The 15,899-nt window shown below is 42.8% G+C and overlaps 1 pseudogene; it reads left to right on the forward strand.

Moving 5' to 3' along the window:
* Positions 1 to 15,899, forward strand: part of LOC131840578 (glucokinase regulatory protein-like) — an 18,295-nt pseudogene continuing 2,396 nt past the window's right edge.

Below are 15,899 nucleotides of genomic sequence, written 5' to 3' on the forward strand. Positions count from 1 at the left end.
ATGAACGTTCCCCCAAGCCTAGATTCAGTCTTTCCTATAAAGCCCATGACACCTTTCTCCCTGTCCTTAAACGTTCCAGACTACCGAGATGTCCGCGGCTTTCTCACTGCTGATCACAGTGACATGTTTAACCAGAGGACTGAGCTCCTCCACTAGGTGGGGGGATGACGGGACATGGGGCAGGTTGTGAAGGTGACAGGTGTGCAGGGAGTGGGAGGTGAGGGGCGCTGGGGACAGGTTGGGGAGGAGAGCAGGCAGACAGTCCAGGGAAGGGAATATGGGTTAGAGGTTGGGAGGCTTTGGGGAAGCACAGAGAGGGCAGAAGGCTCTGGATTCTCCCTCTAAAGCTGGCTCTAGTCCAGGGCTCTTCCCTCAACTTGCTGCATCATCTTGAGCAAAACACTTGACCTCGTTGAACCTCGGTTCTTCCATCTGTGTACAAACACGCTGCGTGAGAGGTCCTGTGAGGCCCTCTGTGGTCCCCAGGCCTGTGGGTGGGAGTTTTTCATGGGAGGGGCCCCCCATCTTCTCGTGCCCAGGGTCCCCAGTTCTCCTTCTCCCAAGAGGACCTCCTGACGTGCATCTTGCCATCCCTCACAGAAATCGGCACCGTGGTCTTCATTTTCACCCTGGATGGTGAGAGGGAAGGCAGGAGCGGTGGGGTGAGCAGAGGGAGGCAGGGGAGTGATTCAGGGGAGCTGCCATTTTTCTGGGTCTCAAACCACCTGCTCCGAGGGAGGGAGAGGGGCGCGTGTCCTGACAGGACCACAGGGAACAGGAAGAACAGCTTTCATCTCTGGCGCCCTCCCCTCTCCTAGACAACCTCACGGAGGCGCAGGCGCTGGTGGAGCAGGTGAAGGAGAAGACGGCCCACATCCAGGCCCTGGCGCATAGCACCGTGGGGCAGACCCTGCCGGTGAGGGTCCAGCCTTGGGGATGGAACCTGGGGTGGCAGTTAGAGCAAGGCCTTCCTGGGGATGCTGCTCTGGCTCATTCTCTCTCTGTTTCTCCAGACCCCTCTGAGGAAGCTCTTCCTTCCATCATCCGCATCACGTGGCCACTGCTTTTCTTCGAATACGAAGGGAACTTCATCCAGGTATGGGGAATGAAAGGGTGTTCTCTGTGCTGAGGGACTCAGAGGGGGAAGGGTTCCAGAAATTAGAAAACTCAAGGCTGGGATGCCTGGGTGGCTCGGTGGGTTAAGCCTCTGCCTTTGGCTCAGGTCATGATCTTAGGCTCCTGGGATTGAGTTCTGTATCAGGCTCTCTCCTCAGCAGAGAGCCTGCTGCCCCCTACCGCTACCTACTTGTGATCTCTGTCTGACAAATAAATAAATAAAATCTAAAAACAAAACAAAACAACAACAAAATACAACCAAACAAACCTCAAGGCTGGAGGGTGGAAAGCTTTGTTGGACTCCCAGAAAGCCAGCTGGGCAAGTTCTTGTGTTACTGGGTCACTGGTCAGTGTTTCCAAGGAAGTGCTCAGTTCTCCCCATGAATATATGAAAAAGACAGGCCAGGCCACCAGTCACCAGACAGATACTCATTTGTCCCTTGTTTCAGGTTCATTGTTGATGTTATAGTCACCCTCACCATACAAAAGTCTTTAAGGTATATCCTTGCAAGGTCACTATGCTGAATTCACTGCAGAAAAAATACAGATATTCTCTGCAATATAATGAAATGATAATTTCACTAGTTTTCACTAATTATAATTGATTATATTTGTAATTATAATTTTACTAATTATAATTTCACTACTGAAGCACTGATAATGCTTTAGCAAGACATTATCAGTACAAGCACTGAAAATAATCATAGAAATAATTATCAATTTGGATATACTTTGCATTTTGGTCTGGAGAGGGCACTGGGACATCTGAATATTAGTTCAGCTGTGCTTTGTGGCCCAAGAAAGAAAGCAGTTTTGCATTTGTGGTTCCTCGGTTTTCTCACCTAACTCCTGCCCACCATCCACAGGGCACCGTCAGGGCCCTGAAGGGTTGCGCTGGAGAGATGTGGTCTCATCCATTATTCAGATCACCTCTTCCAGGAAGCTTCCTGACTTGACCAAACAGCTGCCATGCTTTCTTACCTGCACTCAGAACTCAAAGGAAGCCCTTCCCCCTGAGCCACGGGGTCCATGCTCCTTCCAGTGCGTACCTTTGTCTTCCCTTCCAAATGGTGTTCATTGGTCACAGCTCTACTTTTTTGGCATACTTTCCACATTCGTTGTCTCCTTTGACATCTTGCATCTTCTGAGAAGTCCTCTCCGATGAAACCCACATTGTCTAGAACCCTCCTTGATGTGAGATGCCTCTTCCAGCTTCCACTGTGCCGTCATCATACCTAATACACATGTAGGACTCTGTACTTTACAAACTATTTCATTTATAATATCATTTCTCATAATGGGTTCATAAGGGATGTAGGATGTAGGTTATTCCCCCCATCTCAGATAAAGAAGCTGAAACTTAATGATTAAAGCATTGTAATCACAGCCACGTGGCTAAAGCAGGAGCCAGGACTCGAACCCTCGCCTGGTGACTCTACGTCCGCGGTTTATTTCACTTTACAGTACAAATTTCAACCATATCCATGAATTGAGCCAGATTCTTTTACTCATTCATTCATTATGTACCTATCACGTGCCTGGTCCTATTCCAGGGATAGGGGATATAGTAGGGAATGTTAACCTGTGATCTTTGAAAAAGATCTATGTTTTTAAAGAAAATTATAATTATAGTAGCAATATTTTTATTGTAAACACTTTGGAAAATACAGAAATCAAAAGGAGAAAAGCATCCATAATAACCTTCTTCTAGGGGCGTCTGGGTGGCTCAGTGGGCTCACTGAGCCCCAGTGTTTTCAGGAGACTAAAAGATCTAAGGGATCGCTTATATTCCTTAAATTCGACCTTGACTGTGCCAAGGAAAAGAATAAATCTCAGATACAAATGCTTTTTTTTTTTTTTGTAGTGTTATGAAAACAAAACACCCAGTTTCCCATTTTAAAAACATATCCTTAGAATGGGGTGCCTGGATGGCTGAGTGGGTTAAAGGCTCTGCCTTTGGCTCAGGTCATGATCTCAGGGTCCCGGGATAGAATCCCGCATCTGGCTCTCTGCTCCACAGGGAGCCTGCTTCCTCCTCTCTCTCTCTGCCTGCCTCCCTGCATACCTGTGATCTCTCTGTCAAATAAATAAATAAAATCTGTTTAAAACAAAAAACAAAAAAACCCACCCTTCTTCCAAAAAGCCACTTAGACAAATTTTGGAGAATGTCCCTCTAGGCTTTTTTATGCATGTGTAAGTGTGTAAATATACTTATACAAAAATAGGACCATCCTTGCCATGCTGTTTGTAACTTGCTTCTCTTCACTGAAAAATAAGAACACTTTTCAGTATAAATATATCCATATCATCATTTTTAAAAAATATTTTATTTATTTATTTGACAGAGATCACAAAACTCAAACATAATGGTGAGTGAATATTCAAGACACAAGGAATATATTTTTTAAAAAGATTTTATTTCTTTATTTGAAAGAGATCGCAAGTAGGCAGAGAGGCAGGGAGAGGGGGGGGGAAGCAGGCTCCCCAGTGAGCAGGGAGCTTGGTGCGGGGCTCGATCCCCGGACCCTGAGATCATGACCTGAACTGAAGGCAGAGGCTTAATGCACTGAGCCACCCAGATACCCTGAAAGAATACATTTTTAAACACATAGAGAAAAAAGTGGGGCACCTGGGTGGCTCAGTTCCTTAAGCATCTGACTTTGAGTCAGGTCACCATCCTGGGGTCCTGGGATTAAGCCCTGTGTCTGGCTCTCTGCTCAGTGGGAAGCCTGCTTCTCCCTCTCCCTTTGCCCCTGCCCCGCTTAGAGATTCCTCTCTCTCTCACTCTGTCAATAAATAAATAAAATCCTTTTTATAAGTGTTTGTCAAATTGTACACACGTGTTCTAAGAACCAAAACTGTACCTCGACCCTTAACCTTAGAACATCAGGCTGGCATATACTAGTAACGTGCCATGGAAGTTGTGCTCAGCCTATCAAGTATCATTCTTTATAATCTTTATATGACTGCAAAGTCTTTCATAATATGGACATATGTGTTTTTTAACCACTTCCTTGATGATGCGCTTCCTGAGAATATTACTTTGGCTTCCCCAGTGGGTTGAAAATTCTGTGAGGTGAGATACCATCATTGTCTTTTTCAAAAACAGTGCCTGCTATTCAATAGCTATTTAATTGAATTGATCTTCCAATTAGCATTCCTACAAGAAAAAAAAAAAAACCTGGCCAGTTTTATAGTATAGCACAAGTTGATTCTTTGTAAATGTTGTTTACAGGGAATTAACCATAGAGAATCCAGTTAGCTCTGGGTGTAATGACATAATAAATCTTCTAGAAAATGAGACTATGGATTTTAGAGCTGAGTGTTCCTCTAAGATCATTTAATTTCCCTAAGTGACATCTCATCTCTGTTTCAATACTATAGCAACTAAGAAATGTGTCAATCTTTGGAGTTAGGAAACCATGTATAATCACATTTCCTGAGAGTATCTGTACTTACGATAGCCTAGCTTTCCTAAATGTACTTGCCTCAGTATTCTAATTTGTGGTTGGGAACATAGGACAGCAGACCTGGACCTCTAGGGAGTGAAAGGTTCCAGAGAAGATGCTTATAGGACAAGATAAGCCCTTTGGAGGGGCTGCTCCTTTGAAATCTTCCCTTCATACTCTCTGTGCCAACTTGGCCAACCCAATCCTAGTAGAATGCTAAAGGAGGTCTTCCCTGAGCATTGGCTGCCAAGGCAGAGCCCATGGGCAGCTGCAGGAAGGGGCCTCTGATGGACACATCTCAGAGAAGAGACCCAAGCAGCTCGCACATTGGCTGGGCCCTGTCAGGTTGACATTGCAATGACCATTGTGCTGTCATATGGAGTCACAGCCTTGAGGGGTAATATTGTTTGGCTGAGAGAGGCAGGGGGTTGAGAAATGGCACCGATTTGGCGGCTGGCCATACCTCCTCCGTCATGTGTCAGCCTTCTACTACTACTTGGTTTATTCCTTTGGAGGCTTTGGCTGCTCTTCTCTGGAAGACAGAGCAGGGAGCAGGTGGCAGCCAAGAGAGCCTCAGAGGTATGTGATGCAACCTTCCCTGGAAATCCACTGCTCCCCGTCCCTGCCTCTGAAGCACTGGAAATGCCTACCTCTTGGGCCAGGGGAGGAACTGGGTGGGGGAAGAGGGGAGTTGAGACAGTGCCTATGGATGTCTTCCTAGAAGTGTCAATCATGCTCAGTCCTGTTCCTTTCAGTTTATTTCAGCAAACCTTGAGCTCCTATTATGTATGGTGGCGCACTAGACATTGAGGAAAAATAAAACCCCAACCCCACCCTCTAGGAACTCTAGGCAAACCTGGGGAGACAGATGGATATATACATAATGAAAGAGAAATTGATAAGAGTTAGTAGACGTATAAATATTGCTGAAGAGGTTGGAAGCAGTCTTTTGAAGTAGGGGGATCTAGAAAATGCCTCTGGGGGAGCTCAGGATTGAATTGTGCTTCAGAAGAAGGGAAGGGCTTTGGACATGGATAGGGTGGATGGAAGACAGTAGGGACGACTTTCCAGTTGGAAGGAATGGATTGGGGGAAAGCAGGGGAAACTGAATAGTGCTGGATATGTTTGAAGAGAGGACACCTATGTGGTTGGAATGTAGAAGTATAGGGAGGTCAGTGAGAGAAAAAATCTGGAAAATTGACAGAGGTGACATTGTAGAGGGCTTTCAATGCCAGGCTGAAGAGTTCATACATACATAAATATATGTATGTATATATACATATATATATATATATATATATATTCATTCTATATGCAATGAGAAGATGTCAGGGGGCTCCTGGGTGGCTCAGTTGGTCTGTGACTCTTGATTTAGGCTCAGGTCATAATCTCAGGATTATGAGATCAAGCCCTGTGACCTGCCTTGCGCTCAGCAGGGAGTCTGGCTCTCTCCCTTCCTCCTTTCTCCCTCCCCTCCCCCTGCTCCACGCTCTCTCTCTCTCAAATATAAATAAATCTTAAAAAGAAAAAAAAAAAAGATGTCCAAGGTGTTTTTTGGTTTTTTTTTTAAGATTTTATTTATTTATTTCACAGACAGAGATCATAAGCAGGCAGAGAGACAGGCAGAGATAGAGGGGGAAGCATGCTTCCTGCTGAGCAGAGAGCCCAATGCGGGGCTCGATCCCCGGACCCTGAGATCATGACCTGAACTGAAGGCAGAGGCTTAATGCACTGAGCCACCCAGATACCCTGAAAGAATACATTTTTAAACACATAGAGAAAAAAGTGGGGCACCTGGGTGGCTCAGTTCCTTAAGCATCTGACTTTGAGTCAGGTCACCATCCTGGGGTCCTGGGATTAAGCCCTGTGTCTGGCTCTCTGCTCAGTGGGAAGCCTGCTTCTCCCTCTCCCTTTGCCCCTGCCCCGCTTAGAGATTCCTCTCTCTCTCACTCTGTCAATAAATAAATAAAATCCTTTTTATAAGTGTTTGTCAAATTGTACACACGTGTTCTAAGAACCAAAACTGTACCTCGACCCTTAACCTTAGAACATCAGGCTGGCATATACTAGTAACGTGCCATGGAAGTTGTGCTCAGCCTATCAAGTATCATTCTTTATAATCTTTATATGACTGCAAAGTCTTTCATAATATGGACATATGTGTTTTTTAACCACTTCCTTGATGATGCGCTTCCTGAGAATATTACTTTGGCTTCCCCAGTGGGTTGAAAATTCTGTGAGGTGAGATACCATCATTGTCTTTTTCAAAAACAGTGCCTGCTATTCAATAGCTATTTAATTGAATTGATCTTCCAATTAGCATTCCTACAAGAAAAAAAAAAAAACCTGGCCAGTTTTATAGTATAGCACAAGTTGATTCTTTGTAAATGTTGTTTACAGGGAATTAACCATAGAGAATCCAGTTAGCTCTGGGTGTAATGACATAATAAATCTTCTAGAAAATGAGACTATGGATTTTAGAGCTGAGTGTTCCTCTAAGATCATTTAATTTCCCTAAGTGACATCTCATCTCTGTTTCAATACTATAGCAACTAAGAAATGTGTCAATCTTTGGAGTTAGGAAACCATGTATAATCACATTTCCTGAGAGTATCTGTACTTACGATAGCCTAGCTTTCCTAAATGTACTTGCCTCAGTATTCTAATTTGTGGTTGGGAACATAGGACAGCAGACCTGGACCTCTAGGGAGTGAAAGGTTCCAGAGAAGATGCTTATAGGACAAGATAAGCCCTTTGGAGGGGCTGCTCCTTTGAAATCTTCCCTTCATACTCTCTGTGCCAACTTGGCCAACCCAATCCTAGTAGAATGCTAAAGGAGGTCTTCCCTGAGCATTGGCTGCCAAGGCAGAGCCCATGGGCAGCTGCAGGAAGGGGCCTCTGATGGACACATCTCAGAGAAGAGACCCAAGCAGCTCGCACATTGGCTGGGCCCTGTCAGGTTGACATTGCAATGACCATTGTGCTGTCATATGGAGTCACAGCCTTGAGGGGTAATATTGTTTGGCTGAGAGAGGCAGGGGGTTGAGAAATGGCACCGATTTGGCGGCTGGCCATACCTCCTCCGTCATGTGTCAGCCTTCTACTACTACTTGGTTTATTCCTTTGGAGGCTTTGGCTGCTCTTCTCTGGAAGACAGAGCAGGGAGCAGGTGGCAGCCAAGAGAGCCTCAGAGGTATGTGATGCAACCTTCCCTGGAAATCCACTGCTCCCCGTCCCTGCCTCTGAAGCACTGGAAATGCCTACCTCTTGGGCCAGGGGAGGAACTGGGTGGGGGAAGAGGGGAGTTGAGACAGTGCCTATGGATGTCTTCCTAGAAGTGTCAATCATGCTCAGTCCTGTTCCTTTCAGTTTATTTCAGCAAACCTTGAGCTCCTATTATGTATGGTGGCGCACTAGACATTGAGGAAAAATAAAACCCCAACCCCACCCTCTAGGAACTCTAGGCAAACCTGGGGAGACAGATGGATATATACATAATGAAAGAGAAATTGATAAGAGTTAGTAGACGTATAAATATTGCTGAAGAGGTTGGAAGCAGTCTTTTGAAGTAGGGGGATCTAGAAAATGCCTCTGGGGGAGCTCAGGATTGAATTGTGCTTCAGAAGAAGGGAAGGGCTTTGGACATGGATAGGGTGGATGGAAGACAGTAGGGACGACTTTCCAGTTGGAAGGAATGGATTGGGGGAAAGCAGGGGAAACTGAATAGTGCTGGATATGTTTGAAGAGAGGACACCTATGTGGTTGGAATGTAGAAGTATAGGGAGGTCAGTGAGAGAAAAAATCTGGAAAATTGACAGAGGTGACATTGTAGAGGGCTTTCAATGCCAGGCTGAAGAGTTCATACATACATAAATATATGTATGTATATATACATATATATATATATATATATATATATATATTCATTCTATATGCAATAGGAAGATGTCAGGGGGCTCCTGGGTGGCTCAGTTGGTCTGACTCTTGATTTAGGCTCAGGTCATAATCTCAGGATTGTGAGATCAAGCCCTGTGTCCTGCCTAGTGCTCAGCAGGGAGTCTGGCTCTCTCCCTTCCTCCTTTCTCCCTCCCCTCCCCCTGCTCCACGCTCTCTCTCTCTCAAATATAAATAAATCTTAAAAAAGAAAAAAAAAAAAAAAGATGTCTTAGGTTTGGTTTTTTTTTTTACGATTTTATTTATTTATTTGACAGAGATCACAAGCAGGCAGAGAGGCAGGCAGAGATAGAGGAGGAATCATGCTTGCTGCTGAGCAGAGAGACCCATGCAGGGCTTGATCCCCTGACCCTGGGATCATGCCCTGAGGTGAAGGCAGAGGCTTTATCCCACTGAGCCACCCAGGTGCCCCGTCACTTTTTTTTTTAAGAAAGGAAATTTTTATATTATTTTATTATTTTAAAATTTTAATTGCCGTATTGTTAACATACAGTGTTATATTAGTTGCAGGTGTACAATATAGTAACAATTCCATACATCACTCAGTGCTTATCCAGATTAGTGTACTCTTAATCCCGTGCACCCATCCCCCACCCCCCACCTCTGGGAACCATGTTTGTTCTCTGTACTTGAGTCTCTCTTTTGATTTCTCTCTTTGTTTTTCCTTTGTTTATTTGTTTTGTTTCTTAAATTCCGCATGTGAGTGAAATCACGAGGAATTTGTCTTCCTCTGACCAGCTTATTTCACCTCGCGTTATATTCTCTAGATCCATGCACGATGTTGCAAATGACAAGGTTTCGTTCATTTTTTTCAAGATTTCATTCATTTTTATGACTGAACAATATTCCATTGTGTGTGTGTGTGTGTGTGTGTATCACATATTCTTTATTTATTCATCTATCAGTGGACACTTGGAGTCCTTCCATAATTTAGCTACTGTAAATAATGCTACTCTGGGGACACCTGGGTGGCTTAGTTGGTTAAGTGTCTGCCTTCGGCTCAGATTATGAATCTGGGGTCCTGGATCAAGCCCCGTGTCAGGCTCCCTGCTCAGGGGGAGCCTGCTTCTCTCCCTCCCTCTGTCCCTCCACCTCACTCATCCATTCTCTCTCTGTCAATTGAATAAATAAAATCTTTTAAAAAAATAATGCTGCTATATACATAGTGGTACTATATCCTTTTGAATTAGTGTTTTCAACGTTTCTGGGTAAATATCCAATAATGCAATTACTGGATAATATAATTCTATTTTAAATTTTTAAAACTATTTTACTTATTTATTTTAGAGAGAGAGAGAGAACACGAGTGTGGGGGAGGGGCAGAAGGCGAGGGAGAGAATCTCAAGGAGACTCAGCCCTGAGTGTGGAGCCCAACGTGGGGTTTGATCTCATGATTCTGAGATCACGACCTGAGCTGAAATAGAGAGTCGGACACTTCGCTGACTGAGCCACCCAGGCACCTCTCTTCGGCCCATTTCTAATTGGATTACTTGGTTTTGGGGGTGTTGAATTGTGTAATTTCTCTCTCTCTATTGGATAGTAACCCTTTATCGGATATGTAATTAGCAAATATCTTCTCCCACTCAGTAAGTTGTTGTTTGGTTTTGTTGGTTGCTTCCTGTGCTGTGCAGAAGCTTTTTGTTTTGGTGTAGTCCTAACAGTTTATTTCTGCTTTGCTTTCCCTTACCTCAGGAGACATATCTAGAAATATGTTACTGTGGCCAATGTCAGAGATCTTACTCCCTGTGCTCTCTTCCAGGATTTTTATGGTTTCAGGTCACACATAGAGGTCCTTTACCTGTTTTGAGTTTATTTTTGTGTATTTTGTAAGAAAATGGTCCAATCTCATCCTTTTGCATGTAGCTAGTCAGTGTTCTCAACACCATTTGTTGAAGAGACTTTTTCCCATCACATATTTCCTCCTTTGTCAAAGATTAATTGACCATATCATCATGGGTTTATTTCTGACTTTCTATTCTGTTCCATTGATCTGTGTGCCTGTTTTTGTGCCAGTACCATACTATTTTGATTGTTATAGATTTGTAGTAGTATACCTTGAAATCTGGGATTGTGACCCCTCCAGATGTGTTGTTTTCCTCCCCCAAGATTGTTTTGGCACTTTGGGATCTTTTGTGATTCTGTACAAATTTTATGATTGTTCTAGTTCCGTGAAAAATGTTCCCTGACATTTAGTAAGTGCTCCCTGGGTGTTTGTGAAATGAATAAATGACTTTTCAATTTTAACCCTGGGTGACTGACAAGATGATGGCATTTTGAACAACATAGGAAACATTAAGCAGAAGTGTGTGGTCGGAGGCTGAAATTGAACTATGCCATTTGAAGTGCTTATAAAATCTATACGGAGATGTTCACCTTGCCGCTCAAATTAATTGTCTAGACCTGTGCTACCCAGTCCGGTATCCACTGGCCACGTGGGGCCATTCAAATTTAAATTAACCAAAATTACATACAATTTAAAATTCAGTTCCTTACTCGCACTGTGGACATTTCAAGTATCACATGTGGCTAGAGGCTATCACACTGGACAGAGCAGATCTTGGATATTTCCATCATCATAGAAAATTCTATTGGACAGCATTAGCCTATACTCTAGATCTTGGAGGTAGATCTAGTTATCAACATATTTGGCCACAAAGTTCCTTTCAGTGTTTTTTCTTCTCATAAACATCTCTCAAACACAGCAATCCCACTTGAGTATTACTGTCCTCACTAGGACTTCATCTATTTATGGTATGCTGGCTGGTCTCCTACCAACTTTTTCCAGCCTAGAGCGTAGAACATAGCCCTGGCTTTATGGAAGAGAAACCACACGCACAGAGCTTCCCGCGGCTGACTGTGTCACTCCGCCAAAACTGACTGAGCCAACAAACAAAATCTCTCAGCACCCCACCACCTGCAGCAGCTTTTCCCAGCCTGTTTGGACCCTCAAAACTTTCGTTGTCAAAATTTGTCAACCCCTTGGGAGTTTATACATCGCTTTATCTCTTTTTCATAATACATGATAAGTGACATTAGGTATATAATATTTTCATTTTAAAGCAGCATGTTTTTTAAAGTTGCAAAGTTCATTTTAACATTTTTAAGAGGAAAAGACGAATGCCCACTTTCCCCCATGTAACAGGTGAGGCATGAAAGTTCATTGATTTTAACAGGTGTGCATTGTTCCAGAACACTTAGATATAAGAAAGGGCAAATATAGTTCCTTGTCTACATTGAGTATAACCTGCTTTAAGCCTTTTAGGTTGGCTAAAAAGCCCAGGGTCCGTTTTTCCTCCCCCAACCTTTGTACTGTATGGGAATTCTGGAGCTTTTGCAGTTTTTTCAAAATGGTGGAAGGTCATGTCCTTTTTTAAAAAACAAAAGATTTTATTTTTATTTATTTAGGGAGAGCGTGTGCGCAAGCAGTGAGGAGGGGCAGTGAGGGGGAGAGAGAGAGAGAAACCTCAAGTCGGTTTCCCACTGAGCATGGAGCCCAATGTGGGGCTTGATCCCATGACTCTCAGATCAGGACACGAGCCCAAATCAAGAGACACTCAACCAACTGACCCACCCAAGTGCCCAGATGGTTAGGTTCTTAAACCATGGGAGTAACTGTTGCTTTTCATCTTGGGCATCTGAAGGCAAAAACGGTGGCTCAGGGGCACCTGGGTAGCTCAGTGGGTTAAAGCCTCTGCCTTTGGCTCAGGTCATGATCTCAGGGTCCTGGGATCGAACCTTGCATCGGGCTGTCTGCTCAGCAGTGAGCCTGCTCCCCACCCCCCTGACCCCCGCCTGCCTCTCTGCCTACTTGTGATCTCTGTCTGTGAAATAAATAAAAAAATAAATCTTTAAAAAAAGTGCATAATGAATCTTCATGATTCCATAACCCACCTTCAACTCTGATATTGTTTTGACAAGGCAAATGTCAGGTAACATAATTTCATTCCTAATTAAATATGTGTTTCTAAAAGGTAAAGACTCTTTTAAGAGAAAATACTTAATCACAGTATCATTATATGCCTAAAAATTTAACAATAATCTTTGAGTACCATCAAATATCCATCAGTATTCAAATACCAAATGTATCATAAATGATAAAAATCATTTTTTACAGTCTGTTTGACTCAAGATCTAAATAAGGTTCGCATATTGAGATTGGATGGTGTGTTTAATTTCCTTATAATTTGTAGATTCCCTACCTCCATATCTTTCTTTTATCCTTTCCATTTATATGTTAAAGAAATGGATCATTTGTCCTCTAGAGTTTTGCAGGCAAGATTTTACTGATTAAATACCCATGTTGTTATTTAATATGTTCCATTTTTCTTCTCTATTTATTTAAATGGGGAAGTTGGATCTAAGACATCAGAATTACTTTGGAGGGATGGGAGACAATTTCAAAGGTCATGATGATTATTAGGAGGGACACAATTCTGGTATTTTATTTTATTATTATTATTACTTTTTAAAAGATTTTATTTATTTATTTGGCAGACAGAGATCACAAGTAGGCAGAGAGGCAGACAGAGAGAGAGGGGGAAGCAGGGTCCCCGCTGAGCAGAGAGCCCAATGCGGGGCTCGATCCCAGGACCCTGGGATCATGACCTGAGCCGAAGGCAGAGGCTTTAACACACTGAGCCACCCAGGTGCAGAGGCTTTAACACACTGAGCCACCCAGGTCTGGTCTTTTAAATGCCATTTTCTAGGGGCATCTGCCTGGCTCAGTCAGTAGAGCATGTGACTCTTGATCTAGGGATAGTAAGTTTGAGCCCCACACTGGGTGTAGAGATTATTTCAAAAAAAATCTTAAAAAAAAAAAAAAGGCATTTTCTAAATTATGTCAACACTTCAAAATAGAGTGCCTGGGTGGCTCAGTTGGTTAAGCAACTGCATTTGGCTCAAGTCATGATCCTGGAGTTCTGGAATTGAGTCCCGCATCAGGCTACCAGTTCCATGGGGAGTCTGCTTCTCCCTCTGATCTTCTCTCCTCTCATGTTCTCTCTCACTGTCTCTATCTCAAATAAATAAATAAAATCTTTAAAGATTTCTTTTTATTCATTTATTTGACAGACAGAGATCACAAGTAGGCAGAGAGGCAGGCAGAGGGAGAGAAAGAGGAGAAGCAGGCTCCCTGCCGAGCAGAGAGCCCGACGTGGGCCACCATCCCAGGATCCTGAGATCATGACCTGAGCTGAAGGCAGAGGCTTAACCCACTGAGCCACCCAGGCACCCATAAATAAAATCTTTAAAAAATAATAATAAATACCTCAAAATAAAATGGACTTTTCAAAAAAAGGGGGGGGTTCCTATATTGACCTTTTATCTAAAAATCTTGCTTAATTTGCTTATCAATCCTGAAAATGGATCGGTAGATGCTTTTCCAAAGGCATTTTGTGATTCCCTACACAGTCCCATTGTCTGCATATGATAACTTTATTTCTTCTTTTCTAATCCTATGACTTCTATTTCTTTTCCTTGCTTTATTGCATGGAGTAAGATTCCCAGTACTGTGTTGAGAAGATAGTGGGGATTTTTATCTTCTTTCTTTATGTAGAGGAAGGTTTTCTTTAACTTACCATTTATGCATAATGTTTGCTGTGTGGCTTTTGTAAATATTATTTAGCAGATGAAGAAAGCTCCCTTTTACTTCTGGTTGCTAAGAATTTTAGCATGAATGGGTGTTGAATTTTATCAAGCACTTTTTCTGCCTCTATTGAGATGTTCATATGATTTTTCTTGTTTGTTCTATTAAAGTGCTGAAAGACAATGAATTTTTAAAGTATTAAACCAACTGTGAATTCCTGAAACAGATATAACATGTTTGTGACACTATTCATGATCCTTTTTATATATTGTTGGATCAAGTTTGCCGATACTAAGTTTAGGAATTTTGCGTCTGTTTCCATGAAAGAGACTGACCTGTGAGTTTTCCTTTCTAATAATGTCTTGATCAGATTCTAGAATCAAGGTTAATTCAGCCTCCCAAAGTAAAGGGAGAAGTAACGTTTCTTTTCTACCTCATTAGCATAACCAAGACATTCCTATCACTCAGGACATTCCCAGTGGTTTTTTTTTTTTAAACAAAGCACCAGACAAGTGTCTGACCAGGCTGCTTTTTTTGTTTTTAATAGATTTTATTTATTTACTTGACAGAGATAGACAGATCAAAAGCAGGCAGAGAGGCAGGCAGAGAGAGAGGAGGAACCTGCTGAGCAGAGCGCTGATGCGGGGCTCGATCCCAGGACCCCCGAGATCATGACCTGAGCCGAAGGCAGAGGCTTTAACCCACTGAGTCACCCAGGTGCCCCCCCCAGTGTTTTTGAAGCTATGTATCAGGAGTCTGGGACAAACACCAGATGTGTTATTATAACACCACATAGACACACACATATGTAGACACACACACACACACAGAGTTGGGGGGGGAGATTGAAAAATTAGCTGATATTAATATATTTCTGGAGGCTGATAAACCCCAACTTCTTCTTTTTTTTTTTTTTTTTTAAACCCCAACTTCTTGAGGCAGGCTGGAAACTTAGGCAGGGTTTCTATTTTCAATCTTTTTTTAAAAAAATTAAATTCAATTATTTATTTTTAAAAATATTTTATTTATTTGACAGAGAGAGAGACAGTGAGAGAGGGAACACAAGCAGGGGGAGTGGGAGAGGGAGAAGCAGGCTTCCAGCTGAGCAGGGAGCCAGATGTGGGGCTTGATCCCAGGACCCTGGGATCATGACCTGAGTAGAAGGCAGACGCTTGATGACTGAACCACCTAGGTATCCCTAAGCATCCAACTCTTGATCTCAGCTTAGGTCTTGATATTGATCTTTATCTTGATCTTAGGTCATGAGGTCAAGCTCTCCATTGGGCCCAGTATGGAGCCAACTAAAAAAAAACAACTGATTTTTGTGTGTTGATACTGCATTCTGTAACTTTGCTAAATTCATTTATTAGTTCTAATTGGGTTTGTGTGTGTGTGTGTGTGTGTGCGTGTGTATTCTTTATGATATCCTGTAAATAAGATTATGTCGTCTGTGAATAGAGATAGAGATTGTTTAACTTTTCCTCTTCAAAGGAAAGGATGGTTTTACTTTTCTTACCTAATTGCTCTGGTTGGAGTTTCTAGCACAATGTTAAAGAAAAGTAGTGAAGGGGCACCTGGGTGGCTCAGTGGTTTCAAGCCTCTGCCTTCGGCTCAGGTCATGATCCCAGGGTCCTGGGATCGAGCCCCACATCGGGCTCTCTGCTCAGCGGGGAGACTGCTTCCTCCCCTCTCTCTGCCTGCCTCTCTGCCTACTTGTGATCTGTTAAATAAATAAATAAATAATCTTTTAAAAATATAAAAAAAATAAATAAATAAAAAATAAAGTGACTTGGAAC

This window comes from Mustela lutreola, chromosome 9 (genome assembly GCF_030435805.1).
Source record: "Mustela lutreola isolate mMusLut2 chromosome 9, mMusLut2.pri, whole genome shotgun sequence".
In the NCBI taxonomy this organism is placed as follows: Eukaryota; Metazoa; Chordata; class Mammalia; order Carnivora; family Mustelidae; genus Mustela; species Mustela lutreola.